The 19,164-nt window shown below is 42.5% G+C and overlaps 1 protein-coding gene across 1 annotated transcript in view; it reads left to right on the top strand.

The window, feature by feature from the left end:
• Nucleotides 1-19,164, top strand: part of TLN2 (talin 2) — a 253,379-nt gene that overhangs the window by 11,966 nt on the left and 222,249 nt on the right. Inside the window, 1 exon segment of the mRNA XM_045540483.1 lies at nucleotides 10,958-11,035. The gene's annotated coding sequence lies outside the window, so the exon portion shown is untranslated.

A 19,164-nucleotide genomic window follows, 5' to 3' on the forward strand; every position in this document is an offset into this window, starting at 1 on the left:
AATACATCAAATTATATTTTAAAACATAATTAATATGAAAATTACTAATGAGGTATTTTACACTCTCTGGCACTAAGTCTTGGAGACTGGCTACATACTTTACACTCACTGCATGTCTCAGCTCCTTCTTGTGCCACTGCGAGTGCTCGGTAGCCACGTGTGGCTACATGGCTCTCACGGTGGGCAGCACAGAACTAGGAAGTCAAAGCCCACTGTGAGGCAGGTAATTTGCATAATTACCTGAGCTGTTTTATATTTGAATTATGATTTGGTCCAAAATCATCTCTAAATGGTTTCCTGGTTACCTCCGGGAATACAGCAGTGGACCCGGGGTCTGGGGAGTTGTCCCCTCTCCAAAGGCCTCTGGCCAGCTGCATAGGTGAATTTTTAGCAGGTGGGTCCTGTGGGTGGGCTGGTTATCTCATCCAAGGGGGGCAGAGAGGGAAAAGGAGAATTGCTTTTTTACTTGTTCTGCAACAAGTAAAGAGATTCAAACAGGTCATTGCTCTGTATTTTTTGGTCTCATTTTAAGAGTTGGGAAGGAGTGCCGGGTGCAGTGGCTCATGCCTGTAATCCTAGCACTTGGGAGGCCGAGGTGGGCAGATCCTTTGAGCTCAGGAGTTCGAGAATAGCCTGAGCAAGAGCGAGACCCCGTCTCTACTAAAAAAAAATAGAAAGAAATTATCTGGACAACTAAAAATATATAGAAAAAATTAGCTGGGCATGGTGGTGCATGCCTGTAGTCCCAGCTACTCGGGAGGCTGAGGCAGGAGGATTGCTTAAGCCCAGGAGTCTGAGGTTGCTGTGAGCTAGGCTGACGCCATGGCACTCTAGCCTGGGCAACAGAGTGAGACCCTGTCTCAAAAAAGAGTTGGGAGGGGGAAAAAAGATGACAGAATGATTTCCCCAATAAAAGGGGAGTGGGGAGGAAACGTATTCCTGGAGAAAACATTGCTATGTGAATATATGTATTTTACTTTTCACAAAGGGTAAGCAGGGACTAAGTCACTATGGGTGAGATGCTGGTGCTGGGAATGGCAGACAGAGGAGCCCTGAGAACGTAACAGGGAAGTAGAAAGTCCTTGCTGTACCGTGAGAGCAGGAGCCCAAGCTGGCGAGCCAGAGTATCAGAGCCCTCGTGTCCTGGTTTCTGTCCCTGGGAGCGAGTCTGGTGGGGAGGCGTCCTGCCCATAGTCATCCAGCCAGCTGTGTGCCACCAGGAATCGTAACTCAGGCCAGTTGCATCTTTCCTGGGTCACCTGTGCCTTACTGCGTGCAGCAGGGACCAGACACAAAGTGGCCGTAACTTTATTGGATGAGTATAGAATTTGTTTTTCTAAGTGAAAAACAGCTTTATTACGCATTTGATGATTAAAAATACTAGTTTTATAAAATATAAAATATTTATATTTAAATCCTATGATATCTACATCATGACATGCCATTGTGTCTGTGTTTGCAGAAGAGTGTGGTGAGGCATGGAGGACTCAGCGTGGTGGTAGAGAACAGGGGTGCTCCTGCCCTTGGGGGAGCTGGTGGCAGGCTCAGTGCTGGGTACTTGAGTATACTTGCCTGTGTCGTCTGAGAACTCTGTGTGTGGAACAAGTGTTAGAAATGTGATAGCTGCCAGATTATGCTGAGAAACCTACAGGACCCATGGAAATTCAGAGAACCGCAAAAGTAGGGGAACCACAGGGGAAAGAGAGCTTAGCAAAGCAGGAGCTTGGGATGACAGCTCAGGGACAGAAGGGAAGAGATGTAAGGCTACGGAGAATTAATTTCCACAGTACACTGACAGGAGGGGGTTTCAATGACAAAAGTACACTTTGTTGGAAGGTGTTTTGGTTTTGAATGAAATGTACCATAACAAATATGCAAAGAATCATTGGCCATGTGAGGAAAGAGAAGAGGGATTTAGCTTTTTTGAAAAATACATCAGGTAGCAACTTATGAAGACCAGGTTTCACGTGTTAAGAGATACTAGGGCAGCAAAATTTGCTTTTGAAAGACAAATTTTGAGGGTTACAATAGCTGCTAATCAGGGACAAGTGGTGACAGGTTCTTATTTATAGAAAATGAATGTCTCTGATTTCTACATTATGTATACCTGAGTTTCTAATTTGGTCTTGATTAGCCAAATCATCCTCTTGAACGACCCTATGTTCTCATTTGTCATATATTTCTTAGGTTGCCAGGGGCCAAAGGAGATTTCACATTGCACCTTGAATCCTCTTCTGTCACTTTTATGCTGTGGCATGTTGGCTCACGGCACCCAGGTTACCAGGCTTTGAGGGCTGGAGGATGTTGCCAGTGGGGGTGTTCATAGGAGCATGTCCCCTACATAGACTGCCGCTGCCTCTCCTAGCTGCAGAGCAGGGGTGTTCCATTACAGATGACAAGGTTTCCGTTGATAAGGAAAAGCAGAGGATTTACCACTGGAAGAAGTCCCCTTCTCTCTTCCTGTCCTTTAGTTGGGCCGTGTCACTATAGCAGCAGTTACCGAGTTACTAGTATGGAGGAGCAGCCCTCGGGCTAATGGTCAGGGTGGCAGTGAGAATAAAAGTGGGGGAGGATGCACCTTCCCAGGGTCAGTTCTAGCAGCGTGGAGCCCTGCGTGTGCAGCCCCTGTTCCACCTGAGTGCTCTGATACGTGCACGCAATCTCCATCTGCCCGGGAGCACCCCAGATCCTCCATCGCTGCTTCCCAGGGCCGAACCAGCTTGTGTCACTCTCAGCCCCTCCCCAGGCTCTGCCCTGCAGTGGTTGGGGTCCCGTAGGGAATTCCCTGGCTTCACTGCCTGAGTGGCATCTGCAGTGCCTGCCTCTCTCAATTTTTTTTTTTCAAATAATTTTTAATGGACTTTTTTAAATAGCAGTTTTAGGTTCACAACAAAACTGAGTGGCAAATACAGAGAGCTCGTATGTAGCTACTGTACCCAAACACAGCTCCCCCATTATCAACCTCCCACACCAGAGTGGTACATTTGTTACCACTGATGAACCTGTACTGACGTCTCATTATCACCTAAAGTCCATAGTTTACATCAGGGTTCGTTCTTGGTATTGTACGTTTTATGGGTTTGGAGAAATGTATAATGACATGCGTCCACTATTATAGTATCATACAGAGTAGTGTGACTGCCCTAAAGATCTGTGCTACCTGTTGATCCCTCCCTCCCCCCCCCAACCCCTGGCAACCTCTGATCTTTTTACTGTTCCCACAGTTTTGCCTTTTCTAAAACGTCATAATGTTGGAATCGTACAGTATGTAGCCTTTTAAGAATGGCTTCTTTCACTTAGCAATGTGCTTTGATTTTCTCCATGTTTTCTCATTTCTTTCTAGCACTGAATAGTATTCCATGGTACACATGGACCTTCTCGCTCTTTTTACTGCAGCCTCTCACCCTGCCTTCCCCCAAAGACATGCTCAGATAGTGGATGAGTAACACCTATTGTGTGCATCAGGTTCCACTGTCGTTATTCTGTGTGCTCTCCCAGTGGTCCCGTTGGAACGAGAGAATAACAGGCAGATGCCCCTTAGGTTTAGGAGTGCAGTAATAGCTTCTAGAGGGGAGTCACTATGTTCTGTTCTCCAATGGTTGTACCTCTGAAAGCCTTTGCTAGCTGTGGAGATGGGAAAGAAGGTATGATTATGAAATTATGTATTTCCCTAATTGACAACCGGCCTGACCAGAGAGAAACTTATTCAAAGACACCGGGTTGGTGGAAGAAGAATGAATAATGGTTCAGTCTCTGGGACTGAAGGAGGAAAAGGGCATTAGCTGAGACCTTGAAGTACCAGGGAAGATGATCATGGACTCAGGCAGTCCGTTCTCTTCAGTGTATGCATGCACATGTGTTTCTTGGAGTTATTAATCATACAAGATATATTTATAAATTTTCAGGCATTTATTGAGCACTTAATGTATATAAGGAATTGCCTTCTGAGCTGAGGATAGAAGTGAGGGGGAAGCCACAGTTCTTGCCCTCTAAGAGCTCACAGTGTACTGGGGAATATAGACACTTAAATAGATTATTTAAGCACACTATTATAAGTACATAAATTAAGATGTGGTCAGTGAAGTCTCCTTGGAGCAGGTGGAGCTTGATGGACAGGCAGATGGATGGGGTGTGGGGAGGCCGTTTTAGGCATGGAAGAGTGGGCATCAAAGGCCCCTTAGGGGGAAGCAGCTCAGAGGGTGCAGGCATGAGGAGCGTCAGCTCAGTGGTGCTGAAGCACAGACTTCTGGGGCAAGCTCAGCGGGAGGTGAGGAAGTAGGCATTGCAGCATCTCGTGGCCTGGGAACTTGACCTTGATTTTATAGAGACTGAAGACCCAACCCAAATGACTGTCCTGGCTGGTTCACCCTGGTGGGGGAGGGGAACTGGCAAGCAGGCAGGACTGGGCAGGTTGGGATATAGCCCAAGCAGAAGTTGGGGATTGCCAGATGGGAACATCCTGGCCATTAACTGCTTTATATGAGGAATTGGGGGTGGGGAAGGGTCTAATTAATTTAATTTTCAGTTTTTGTTTTTTGGAGACAGAGTTTTGCTCTGTCGCTCTGGCTAAAGTGCAATGGTGTCATCATAGCTCACTGCAACCTGAAACTACTGGGCTCAAGTGATCCTCCTGCTTTTCCGCATCCTGAGTAGCTGGGACTATAGGTGCACATCACCACACCTGGCTGATTTTTCTATTTTTTGTAGAGATGAGGTCTTGCTCTTACTCAGGCAGGTCTCGAACTCCTAAGCTTAAGCAATCTTCCCACCACAGCTTCCTAGAGTGCTGGGATTACAGGCGTGAGCTACCACGCCTGGCCTAATTTAATTTTCTGAATGACCAAGGAGGAATTAGACACTATTCCCTTGCTCTTTCCTTTCCTGCCTCCTTAAAAAAAACACTGTTTCAAATTTTTCTAAAATGCACTGTCAAATTTTGTCATAGAGAATTGAGTTTAGCAAAAACATTGAAGTTTGTGTTTGTTCATTCAAGGTTGTTGCAACAACTCAGGGTTATTTTAAACATTATGTTCAGAACATTAAATGTAAACTAATCATACAGGATATTTCTTGATACCTGTATTTCATACCCAGTTGCTTTCTCTTGGGCAAATCAATGATAAAAGCTTAGTTCTGTAGAGTTGCCTCCTTCTAAAATATGTGTTTCTTTTTTCTTCCCCCAAAGGAGACCCTCTGCATAGCACTGACTAATTGAAATTCCTAGTCATTTGAATGTTAGTTAATTAGACTTTTGTTGAAAACAATTGGCTGTAATAATGTACTGAATATGGTAGTTGATCTAGAGATAAGAAGTTTCTTCTAACCCAGAAGTCATGGGGAAAAATATCCTCTTCTCCTGCATCTTTTTTGTTGTTGTTGTTGATATTGCAAAGGATAGGAGACTGTGCTAGGAATAAAATGGGAAAAGCAAAACTTTGCGAAAAGAGAGAAATAAGAAATCATTTTAGAGTGAGCATTTCAAAGTCAATTTAAAAGATAAAACTGTAGAATGTATACTTTGGCTAGTTCATAAAATAATGAGTTAATGGTACATTTAAGAACAGCTTGCTTACTCATTCTTACATAGTCAAATATTTACGGAACATCCTCATACCCAGCACTGTTGAAGGGCTGGGATGTAGATGTGTACCAAGTACAGTTGTTGGTCTCATGAAGCTTACATTATATTACATATATTACTGATTGATTTTTATTATAAGTGTTTTAAAATTTTTAGAGAAGAGAACAGTGAATTATGGAACATAAGGAATTCATGGCATCTCATTTTTTTGTCATGAGAACATTATAAAGATGGAGTGAAGTAAAGTGGTATAAATAGAACATTTCTCTTGCCCTCCTTAGTAAACACATATTACACACGACTTTGGATTAATATTCTTTACACCATTAACTGATCATTTATACACATTGTGCTTAGTCATTTAATTGTGAGTGCAGTGGTGCAAAGTGAGCCTTCAACGATCATTTGCATAAAAACTAATTAGAACATTATTCTCCAAAGTGTCCTGGAGGGGAAGGAAGCAGAGCTCTGGCATGAAGGCAGTGATGCGAGTGATGGGGAGCAGCTGTAAATCCAGATGAAGCTTTGCTTGCTGGCCTGCTACTCACCTCCTGGTGTGCCCCCCTTCCTAAGTTTCATGGAAGACAATTTTTCCATGGATGGGGGAACAGGGTAGAGCTCTGCAGCCCGGTCTCTAGGCCCAGGGGTTGGGGACCACAGATATAGGGCACTTGTCCCAAGATGTAGACCACAAAAAAAACAAATCTGTGTACAAAAAAAATTGGAGCCGTTTACTCATAATCAACTTGAGCATGTTAAAGCATCCTTCATGTTCTGCATTAGAGAAGCTCCTTAATTTTGTTTAAACCAGCATTTCCCACATTTATCCTGAGAATCTTTTTTGCCTGTAATATCTCTTACCTCCTAGTTTGCTGCAGAGAATAAAGGGATTTCTGGAGCTTTTCTACTAGGGCTCACTCTTCTCTCTGCCCTGCAAAGGACAGGGTGGCGTATTATTTCTCATCTCCAAAGGCCTTGAGCGTGGATGCTGCCTGATTGCTCTTTGTTGAGTCTCCTCTGACCGAGGCCCCGCACGCTGCCTCTATCTGGCAAGTCAGTGAGGGGAAGCCAAGAGCAGAAAACTGGGCATCTCCCCTTGGACTGAGATACCTTCTGACCTCGCAGAGCTGGACTCCAATCATTGGGCTGCACTTCGAATAAAAATGTTCTCAAGGTTTCAGCAAAAACAAGTAACACCAATCCTTGGCAAGTGGTAGAAGTTAGGAGAATTTTGTTTTTCAAATTTCTTTTTTTCTCTGGCTCTTCTCATCTATGTAGCATTACTGAAGAACTGTTTGGTTTATTTCTTTGCTGCTTGGATTTTGTAATTTTGAGTAATTAGTAATATGTGTGTCAAACATTAGTGATAACTTCAAGCCAAGAGTTCAAGTTAGTGGATTTGCTCTGCTTTGCTTGGTCTTATGTTATAAAAGTACTTTTGTTAGCTCTGGGCAGCAAAAACACTTGGGATGGTGCCCATATGGGCCCATACTCTGATTTTTATGCTCATGCAGATGGTGTTAGGGTAAAGCCTGAGTGTAGTGTTATCCTGCTCCTGCCTTTTAATGAAATCTTATGACAAATGTATTCTCGGCCACGTGGGCTCCGTAGCACATATTGAAGTTTTGGCCACATGTGTTGTGCAGACTCCTCAGATCCCCTTCAGCTTGTACCCACATTCCTATGGGGATTATGCCAAGTGGCACGTGGAAAACAAGAGTGTGTGAAACTCTCACAGTGAAAAACTGCCTGGTGTGGTCTCAGTCAGATGACTTAATATGTGTTTTGTTTCTTTAATGCTGTTGAGATGATAGTGTTAGGTGTACCATTTATTGAACACTTACTGGGTTCCAGGCAGCATGCTAATAACTTTACCTATACTCTCTCATTTCATCCTCAAAACATCCAATATAGCTAAGTATTACTACCTCTGCTCTGATGATGAACACCCTTGGACTCCGAGGTGTGTTTAAGCTTCTCTTGGCAAGGAGGGAGCAGCGTGGGATGCAGAAGCCGTTGAGTCCTGCCCTGTGTCCTGCTGTTGGCGATAGGCATTTCAGGCAGTAGCGTTTGCTGACTTTTGTTCACACGTACCTGTGCTTCTCAAAATACTCCAGAAAAGATGCACTGTGGGAGCTTCCGAGCGATTTATCATACAATGCTCTGGGAAGGCTGCTTTAACTTAAGGCAAGCTTCCTTTAAATAATAGGCTCCTGCTACCCTCAAACTCAATTTCTGTTTACTTGAATGGATCTTATCCTTGTTAAAAACAAGCATTTTAAATAGGTATGTGCGCTGACATAGAGACGTCGTGTGTGTCAGCACTCTCTGGGGAACTTGTTATGATCAAGCAAAGAGTAATGAGTTTCTACCACAGGCAGTTGCTGTCACTGCTCCCACAGAGCTCAAGCAGACTAAGCGTTGCTGATTGACTCAAGTATACTGTCTCCTCTGATGCTCACAACAGCCCCTGTGACTGGCATTATCACAGAGGAGGAAACTGAGGTACAGAGAGGTTAAGGCACACCAAGGCCAAATGACGAGTAAATGATCAAACCAGGATCCAACACCTTACCCTTAACCACTGTGCCCACTGCCTTCCCTAAACGCGATGTTTTGTCTCAAATGCTAATGGGTCTCAGTCTCCGGTGTGGACTTCCTCGGCACTGAAGAGGGTTCAGAACAGAGAGGCCGGCAGCTGATACTGAGTAGCCTGTGGGTTTGTCTGTTTGTGCTCCAGAGTCACAAATACTTAGTCTAAGTTAAGTCTCCCCATTTCTCATCTCTGAAACCGGACAGTAATTCTTGCCCTTTGTCTACCTTCTAAGGAAACTTTCTGGGGCAGAGGGAGCCACCAGCAGTTGAGGGGTTAATTAGATTTGTACTTCATATCCGACACACCTACGTGCACCTTGTGCATCTGCAAGGAATTATGGCTTTTTAGCTAAGTTTGCAATTATGGTATTATGAGGATGCATGTATTACATGTATTCCTGAACCTTTAAAAATAAAACAATGAGAAGAATGAAACTGTTTGCTGGAGATAAAATGAACACAAATGGGCCCATTATGGGGATACATTTCTGTATTTTATAATCTCAATAGAAGATTTATATATTTCATATATAAATATAACATGACAAAAATAAATCTGTGAAGAGGTTCAACATATTACAATGGAGATATTTTAACCACAGGGAATGGCCTATCTGTACAATTACATCTCCTTTGTTTTCACTCTTCTTCAAATAGTCTCTTCATCAGTTCTCTTGTTAGGAGTGAATCTACTTGTCTCTGGAAAGTTTTTTGCGTTTTTTTAATACTAGCTTTGAGCATCTTGCTTCAGTGACTTTAGCCGTAGTGCATAAACATTTGTTGAAATTGTGTGTGATAACTCTTCATTCATGTGATTGTAAGATTTATTACTCCATTTTCAAATAGCATGTGATGATTGAGAAGATGGAAAATAAAAGGCAGCACTGTATGAGGTGGGATTCCTTTGGTCATAAGTAACAAACTCTAGCTTAAATAAAAAAAGGAAATTTATAGTAAGGATTCAGGAGTGTCTGAGGAACCCAAACGCAGGGATGAAGTGGCCCTCAGGCGTGAACGGGAGCTGGAGGTGAGGAAGGTAGCACCCCACCAGGTGCTTACCACGAGCGCACATGTGCATGGATGTTGGTAAAATAAGGGAGGGAAGTTGATAGAAGGAAAGTAGAAATTTATGTAGTATATCACTTAACACTTCAGCAGGAGATTTAAAAAGTTAAATAGCTCCACTGTATTTTTTAGGAAAATAATTCATGTTCATTTTATGAAATTCAATTAGTGTAAGAAGTAAAAATCATCTCATTCTGATAGCCAGAGTCACTAACTATTCTGGTAAACATTCTTCTAGACATCTCTCTGGACATCCAGGAACATACACACACAAGGAAATCATAATGCATGTGGTCACTTACCTTTCATTCACCCAGAAGTATATCATCAGAACTATTTGACCAGGCATGGTGGCTCACACCTGTAATCCTAGCACTTTGGGAGGCTGAGATGGGAGGATCACTTGAGGCCAGGAGTTTGAGACCAGCCTGAGCAAGAGTGAGACTCCGTCTCTATTAAAAATAGAAAAATTAGCCAGGTGTGGTGGGGCACACACCTGTTAGTCCCATCTACTTGGGAGGCTGAGGCAGGAGAATTGCTCGAGTCCAGGAGTTGAAAGTTGCAGTGAGCTATGATGATGTCACTGCACTGTAGCCCGGTGACAAAGCCAAGACCCTGTCTCAAAAAAAAAAAAGAAAAGAAAAGAAAAACAAGAACAACAAAAGGAATATATCATCATGTGTAAATATATTTTCTAGTTTCTTATTTTTAACAAAAGTATCATTGTTTGGTTTCTGTTTTTAAATTTTTTTTTTTATTTTTGCCATTCATGTATTTTAGATGTTTTAAAAATGTAGCTAGCCAAATGTATCAGTCCTTTATAATTGCATATTTTGGTGTTATTCTTAAAAAGGCTTTTCCTATCCCTATATTATAAAACTATTCTTGTACATATTCTTCTAGTACTCATTTCATTCTATTTTGAGTTTTATTCACAAGTAGGGAGGGAGAGATCTAGATTTTTTTTTTTCCTCCCTAAGTAGCTAACCAACACCATTAACTAACTAGTCTCTCATCCCTTCCCAGATTTGATTACATGAACTTGGGTCTGTTTCATATGAATCTGTGGTTCTACATTCGGATGTTTAGTCTCTTTCGTTGATACGTACGTATGTTCTCACTCAGACTCCTCTTTTGTTAACTGTGGCTGGGCAATTTTGTTGATTTCTACAATTGATTATGGTGCTTCTCTGCTTCAAATTGGGTTTCCATGGAGTAAGTTCCCAATGGCTGGAGCCATATGGGAATAGTGGAAGCAAGAAGAGACCACTTCACAAATGTGTTAGAGGAACAAAGTGGAGAAAAAAGCAAATGAGACAAGGGTGGCTCATGTAAACTAATTTAAAAAAGAATCAGCGTGCAGTGCCTGTGATTTCTGTTTTAGACATTTAGGGGAGGGACCAGAGAGGGGGATGTATGTATTTGTTTTTTGCTTAAATTCAAAGCCATTGAAGCATTCCTACCACAGGGAAGAAAAGAATGTGTCTTGTCTCTTTGCCAACAGTAACATAATTTTGGTCTTCGAAATAAGTGTCTTGGGACCTCAATTCCCTGTTGGGAAAGAAAATTCCCAGCCCATGTGTTGTGGTGGAAATGCAGTTTCCTGAGTTACTTCCTTTCTTGCTTAGTGTGAGGGAAATGACAAAATATATATGTTGATTTCCCCCCCACCCCCAAAATGGTACTTGATTCTGATGACTTGTATTATTGTTTTAGGTATTGCTGCTGGAGTTTCTCACATGCTTTAGGATATCTTCAGGGAAATTGACTCTGTACGTAAACTGAAAATTTAAGGTGAGTCGTTTTAAAAAGATACTTTATTCTTATCAATCAGCCACCCCCTGCGTGGGTATAGTTTTATAACATGTTAAAACATCATCTCTTATGCCATCTTATTTGATCTTCACTTTGGTTCTGCAAGGCAAGTGTTTACAGTACTCGGTTCTAATATTGCTGTCGCCATCTGAGTTTTTTTCCCACCTGGTGGTGGTTTGGTGGGGTGACAGTAGGGGCCGAGAAGAGAGGCTGAGTAGCTGGCTTTTGACTTTATTGGACCCTCTTGTTCATTCACATCTGTTTGCTTCATACATCTTTTGGGGGAGGTGAGGGGTAAGTGCTGGGGAAGGAATTAAGGTAGAAACTCCCAGTAGTCTTTGAACTGAAACTGTTTGGTGATTGCTGGAACCCTCCAGAGTTGGGACAATTGCTTTAGCATGCGGTAAGGTCCACTTTGGTTACAGATTATTGACTTCCCCCTTTGGTTGTGGTGGATGGGACTGTGTGTGAGCCATGTGTATGAGAGTTCCCTGGGCAGAGGCACAGGGTTCTTCTGCAGCTCTTGAATACGCCTAGCTTGAAGTCTGATAAGGTTAAAAAAGTTGGTTTATGCTCTTACTCTCCAAAGCTGCATCATGGCACTCCCACAGGTATCGGTTCTGTTCCTGACCTGCTACCCAACTGGGGCCAGGTTAGTTAATCTCTGTCTCCTTATTTTCATCTGTAAGATTTGTAGTTTGGCCTCGTGTGGTCATTTTAGATTTTGTGGAATGACAAAAAAATAGGACCAATTTTTAAAATATTTTTTGCTTGTACATGAACAAAGTTGATGATTGTTAAAGCTGGATAGGTGAATTGGGGGTTCACTATATATTTTATACTGTTCTTTGCATTTTGTGTTTGGAATTTTTAATAATAAAGGATTTATTTTCAAAGAATAACTACCATCTAAAATAGTTTCATTAAAGAAGAAATACTTTAATGCTAAGAGAATAGGAATGTCATAAATCTGTCTTGATACTGTACGTATTTAGCATTACGGAAACGCTCTTCGTTTCCTACCTCGTCTGCATTTCCCTGCATACCAGTGACTATTAGCCATAGACTAACCAGAATTGGTCCGAGAGCTAGTGTTTGGGAAATACTGGGGTACGTGACTGCTGAGGGCTTTCTGCTGCCCCTAAGACTATATCATTCCTCTGAAGCTGGAGAGAAATGTACTTTACATATATGTCATTTATTTCCAGAAAATGTTGTGGATAGACAGCTAGCGTGGCTGAACTAAAGAGGTCAGAGGTCAAACAGAAGGGAGGGAACTGTCCTGTTGGGAACCCCGAGTAAAAATGGCCCATTTATGGGGAACATTATATTCAGCTGTGAGTCACACTGTGGTCAAGGTAGAAATGAAAACTTGAGAGTGTTTTAAGTAGCCTGATAGAAGTGTACAGAATCCTCCCCTCCACCATTGTGGGGCAGCCTCTGGCCAGGTGATATGTGACAGGTAAGTACCTGCCTGGCTGTGGGGATGCTGGGAGCCAGGGGTGAGGCAGGCCAAAGCCAGGCTTGGGGGGAGACCAGCGCAAACCCCAAGCATGAAGAGCTCGAGGCTGGGCAGAGGTCGAGGGTGCAGCCAGAAGTTCTGTGCTCAGGGCATTGGGATCAGATGTGCTCAGCGCAGGGAAGAGCTGTACTCCTGGAGGATCACCTGGGGCACCCTGGGGTGGGTGTTGTCCTTTGAGGACCCACAGAGGGTGCTAGGTGGTCTGGTCTGGCTGAAGAGCCTGGGGCACAGTGGACAGGAAACACATCAGTTCGATGCCTTCCCCAAGATTTCAGACCTGCAAGGAGTATTGCAGGTGGATTTTTATGCTGTTGTCTGTAGAGAATGGAAAACCGTGCTTTCCGTTTGCTTCTTGCGCTGCGGGGATGTGTGGGAGGAACAGGGCAGGTGGAGGGTAGCGGGAATAATGGACTGAATTATTAGTGCGGTGGAATAACATGAGGAAGGAGCAGCAATACCATCTTTTCCGAGGAGCCTGTGCAGCCGTGGCTGCTTCTGAGAGTCCTGAGAAGTTATGTGTAGTCTGCATGGGTTAGAACTTGTGGTTCAATTCAGTCCTTTGGAGTTCCTCCCTCGGTGATTTCTGGCTTTCATTTGTTTTAACATTCCTACTTTCCTGGAAACTTAAATGAAATTTGACAGACTTGCTTGGTTGTTTTCTGTCCTGTCAACCCAACTCTTGGTTTACTGCCTGAGTGTGCTTCAACTGGGTTGCCTCTACCCCAGAAATGTTTATCCTCTGCTCTTTTTAGGAAAAAGCTGTATCAAACAACCACAGCAGAAACATTTGTCATAATGCATAGGAATATGAATGATTACCCGAAATTTCTGAAAGTATATAAAGTCATGAGTAAATGCTCCCAGGAGCTTTTATTTTGACATAAACCAGAGGAAGGAGAATTATTTTAAGGAATCTGCACAAGTCCAAGTCTGAATAAAACTTAATGAATGAACAATGTAACCAATCAGTCACGTTCTTGAGCCTTTCAAAAGGTCAGGACATTCTGGGTGAGATCTTGTAGGGCTGAGCAGTTGAGAATTTGAGACAGCCATGCTTTGCGGGAATAAACGTGATGTTTTCAAGAGTTACGTGTGTGTGTGTGTGTGTGTGTACATACGTGTGTGAGAAAATGAGAGACTGATAGATGGGGTGAGGGGATGATAAATGATTTGTTTAGCATTTTACATAATGACTTGTGATATATTCTGGGTTTGACAATCCATGCGGTATTCTGAACTTACCTCCATGTTCCCTGCAGGCTAGTAAGAAAAATATTTTGAAATCCATTTTCAATGAAAAACATTGGTTTTTGGCTCTCTGGGAATTTTTGGTTCTCACTGCTGTTTAGGCAGCATATTGAATCTGTGAAATTCAAAGGAGGATCTTTGTAGCTGTTTGTCATTCGGTACCAGTCACTTAAGAGCTATGATGTCAGTAAAGATAAGTCATTCCTATGCTTCCTTTTCTTCATTAAAAATGAAATCTGTTATGCACTTTTGTCTTCCTGCCATCCTCCATTAGCTGATTTCTTGGGAGTATGCTTCTTGATGGCTGCAAGCACCCTCAGTTGCCTCCCACCTGCCAGCTCCCTGAGTGACTGAGAGTCCTAATTAGCATTGTCTTGTTGGTCAGGGTTCCTCGACCTGTGCTGGGGTCCTCACTCTGCTGCTGGTACTTAGTAAGTGTTGCAGAACAACAACAACAACAATTTCCAGGCTGTTTTTCATAATTAAACTTACTAATCCATGGTATAATAGGATGTGCTGTTTCCTTGAGGTGTTTTTGCTAATTATGTTCATCAGTTAATTTCTTTCTAAGTTAAAAAAGCCCTCCTGGAGAACTCGGGATATGAGCCTTTTCTAAGAATTGATTGGATTTTGCAGATTCAATGACTCTAGAGTACGTTTGCCTGCATATGAGTATTCTCCTATTAGAAGCTGAACCTTTAAAAATAATCACCCCCCCCCTTTTTTTTAGCTGTGAAATCCCATATTCTGAAGATCTAAAATGGTCGTTTCTGTTTACAGTAAATCAGAGTTGGACAGCTTTCCAAATCCATAAAATAACTAGTGCACTTACAGTGTTTAAATGTGACTTTTACTAAGATTAAAATAAACACACTATACAAGGCCAGCTGCAATGGTCTAAACATACCACAGTGAAGCCTGATAAAAGTTGAGGTGAATCCACACTGTGATCTAAACAATGGTCTTATAAGAGTATCTTTTATTTTTAAAAATTTAAGTCAAAATACTGTACACAAATGGCTAAAAATAAGAAATGTCTCTGTGGAATCACAAAAGACCCCTTATAGCCAAAGCAACCTCGAGGAAAAAAAACAAAGCTGGGGGCATCACACTATCTGACTTCAAAATATACCACAAAGTTACAGTAATCAAATCAGCGTGGTACTGGCATAAAAACAGACACAGAGACCAATGGAACAGAATAGAGCCCAGAAATAAATCCACATAGTTGTGGTCAATTGATTTTTGACAAAGATGCCAAGAGCACACAATGAGGAAAAGACAGTCTCTTTAATAAATGGTTTTGGGACAACTGGATATCCCATGCAGAAGGATGAAACCAGACTCTTATCTAACCCCATATACAAACATCAAGATAGGTTAAACACTTAAATGTGAGACCTAAAACTCTAAAAGTACTAAAAGAAAACACAGGAGAAAAGCTCCATGACATTGTCTAGGCAGTGGTTTTGGGGATATGAACCCCAAAGCACAGGCAACAAAAGCAAAAATAGACAAGTAGGATTATATCAAACTAAAAAGCTGCTGCACAGCCCAGGAAACAATCAAAAGGAGTGAAGAGAAAACCTACAGAATAGGAGAAAATACTTGGAGACCTTATATCTGATAAGGGCTTAATACACAAAATATATAAGGAACTCAAACTCAATAGTAAGAAAACAACCTGATTAAAAAAATGAGCAAAGGACCTGGAGAGACATTGCTCAAAAGAAGACATACAAGTGGTATATGAAAAGTACCCCAAATCCCTAATTATCAGAGAAGTGAAAATTAAAACCACAGTGAGATATCACCTCACACCTGTTACGATGGGTACCATCAAAAAGACAAAAGATAGCAAGTGTTGGAAGGGATGTGGAGAGAAGGGAACCCTTGCACGCTACCGGAGGGAAGGTAAATTAGTACAGCCATTATGGACAACAGTGTGGAGGTTCCTCAAAAATTTAAAACTGGAACTACCACGTGATCCAGCAATCCCAATACTGCATATATATCCAAAGGAAATGAAAATCAGCATGTCAAAGGGATATCTGTACTCCTGTGTTCATTGTAGCATTATTTGCAATAACCAAGATGAGGAATCAACTTAGATGTCTGTGAATGGATGAATGATAAAAAAAAAAAAAGTGGTGTATATGCACACCATGGAATACTATTCAACCTTAAAGAAGATCCTGTCATTTGCAACAACATGGATGAACCTGGAGAATGTTATTAAGTGAAATAAGCCAGGCACGGAAAGACAAATAGCGTATGTTCTCACTTATACGTGGAATCTAAAAAAGTTGAACTCCTAAAAGTAGAGAGTAGAATGGTGGTTAAGAGGGGCTGGGGCGGGGGGGCAGTGCTGGTCAAACATGCTTTCAGTTAAATGGGGGGAACAAGTTCAAAAGATCTATTGTACAACATGGTGACTATAATAAACAATAAAATATTCCTGAAAATTACTAAGAATAGATTTAAGTGTTCTCATTGCAAAAAAGTAAGTACGCGAGGTAATGCATGCTAACCAGCTCAATTTAGCCATTCCACGATACATATGTATTTTAAAATAACATCTTGTACATGATGTATATGATTTTTGTCAATTAAATATTTTAAGTCAAAGTGTTACATCCAAATGGCTAAAAATAGGGAACATTACAGAAAAGCCGATAATGAAAGGCAGCACTTCCTTCACTGAGTCCTGCTTCTCAGAGCAACCCCCGCTTTTTCCTGTAGATCATTTTTGCATCTTTTGTGGTGATTGCCACGTGTACGAATGTTCTGCCTGCAGCCCCATCTTCCGCTTTATCAGTTGTGGAGGCCGTTTCTCGTGGTCTTGTTGGGATCTCTGATCACACTGGCAGCTCCCTGTGACCGTCCCCGCCTCCCTGCCCCTGACCCACGCTCTCGGGCCTGTGCTGCTGTCCTAGGCACCCTCAGACGACACATGCTGCCTGTTTCTTGCTCTGTCTCCTAGACACACGTTTTCTTGTCTACACCAACAGCCTTCTAATCCAGCCTCACGTTCAGGCAGCTGTGCCTTGAATTTTATACTCTGAGTCGGTCATACCTCCATTCTGTTCTTTAATCTCAGGAAAGGCTTTCATGACTTACCTGTAGATTCCAAATGTTAAAAACCAACGAGCAGCATTTACGCTATTACAGTTAAGTAGGTGCCATTCATTCCTGTTGGAGCCTGGTCGTATGTGGCGCTCGGTTTTTTCCTCTGTCAGCCTGATGTCCTCACACTCTGGCCCCTCGGTGGAGTATGTTTAAATAGATTCTCCCTTTCCCACTGCACCAGCTGTCTTGAAGCCCTAGTCCTGAGTTTTTCCAGGTTCTCAGTCATCTGGTTTCCTCTCCTAGAAGCCCTCTTTGTTTCTGGAGGTCTCACTCCCACAGCCCCTGTCCTTCGTCAGGACAGTTTGATCTTCAGGCATGCTGCATGCCCCTGAGCAAGCGCTGGCGGCCAGGAAAAGCGTGGACCACAATTGGAAAAACAGCTCCGGCTTTGTTGTCTTGGCAGGGGCAGTAGCCTGATCTTTAAAATTTGCCATTATTTACTGAGGACCTGATGTGTTAGACACCTAGATACTTGAGGCCTGGTGTCTCTCTTATCTCTCTCTCTGTCTCTTCTCATTTTTTAAGAGATGGGGTCTTGCTCTGTTGCCCAGGCTCAAGTGCAGTGGCATCATCGTAGCTCATTGTAGCCTCGAACTCCTGGGCTCAAATGATCTTCCTGCCTCAGCCTCCTGAGTAGCTGGGATTATAGGTGCAAGCTACTGCACCTGGTGAAGCCTGCTGTCTCTTGATAATCCTTACCTCAGCCCTGTACAACAGATGTTACTGACATTTCACACACAAAGAAGTTAGACTCGGAGTGGGTGATTTCTGACACCTCCAGTGGGAGGTGGCCTGGGGCCAGGGTGTCCAGCTGTGTTTCATAGGTTGGAAAAGACTTCTCTGTCTCTGGCGTGTCTTGCATACTTTTCCTGTCTTTACTCCAGAAAATCACTGCTGCTTTAAGAAAGAGTTAGCTGTGCCCACTTCTCAGCCTCATCCTTGTGGTGGGTGTGCTGTGTGAGCCAGGAGCTCATTATAAAGAATTCTCCTGCACTTGGATATGGGAACATCCTTCTGTACTCAGTGTTCCCTTGGTGAATTCGAAGTGTAGAGCCTCTTACCCAGCCCTGCTGGTAAGTGGGAAAAGGTGCGTTATCAGTGGTGGTGGTTGTATTGGGTGTTTTTATATAGCCTGAAGTATATGTGTGTGAGTCAAGTACGTTTCATTCTTTTAATACATGGTGTATTTTTGTGGTTCATTTGGAAGAAAGGTTAAAGAGATAATCAAGTTTTACTTTTACCAGTTCCAGTTTCTTGCATGAATGGAGTAGTCTGAATGTATCTCTTTATATAGTTGCATTTGGTGAATTACCTACTGTGATAGTGACCGGATGGATGGCAGGGGCCCTGGGGAGCTGCGTCCCTCACACAGTGACGCTGTCCTCCCCCTGTTCACTCCAGGCTGCTTGCCCCCCTCACGGTGCAGATTCCAGGTGAGACCATGACAGTGGACCCAGGAGTTTCTGCACAAATGTTACCAATGAATTGCTCTCTGTTTTCTACTTAAATAGCACGTTGAGTTAGTGGGTGGCTGTGGGTGAAGTTCTTCCATGTGACCTCTCTGGTGGCAGCATTAACATATGCTGTCTCAGTGAGACATCTTTACGTATTATGTTTATGCTCCCAAATAAGTATTGAATAAAAGGAAAATCTTTAAAGCTGGGCCTCATTCACTTATGGAGGTGATACTTGGCCTCAGTGACGTCAGGTCTTAAGGAATAGACAGGAATCGATATTCACCTTGTTGCAGGGATGACTAAGGGTGACATCGCACATTTAAATTTGGTGATATGCAGTCCAAGGTTACCCTGTTATCAACTTACAGTGATCAAATTCTGACTTGAAATTTCTTAATTTTTATCTTGATTGGTTGTAAGGCTAGGATAGTGTCTAAGCAAATAGAGTTGTCATCTATATGAGGCATCTGGGACTCCATTATACAAAGGTCACCAATCTTGGATTATCCAAGTCCAGTGACACTTGGGAAAATGCGATTGAGGGGGACAAATCTATTTGGAAAACTTAAATCTGGGACAGACCCCAGGCTTCATTAAGAGAAGGAAATAAATGAAGTTTAAAAAGTCTTTTGTTACCTGATCCTAAATATTCCCAAAATACATTATATAGTCTTCAGTTTATTTACCTCTGAAGGATGAAGAATGACTCATTCTGCAGGAGATCTTTTGGCTCTAGGTACCCAGATTGTCTT

The sequence above is a fragment of the Lemur catta genome, chromosome 1, assembly GCF_020740605.2.
Source record: "Lemur catta isolate mLemCat1 chromosome 1, mLemCat1.pri, whole genome shotgun sequence".
NCBI lineage: Eukaryota > Metazoa > Chordata > Mammalia > Primates > Lemuridae > Lemur > Lemur catta.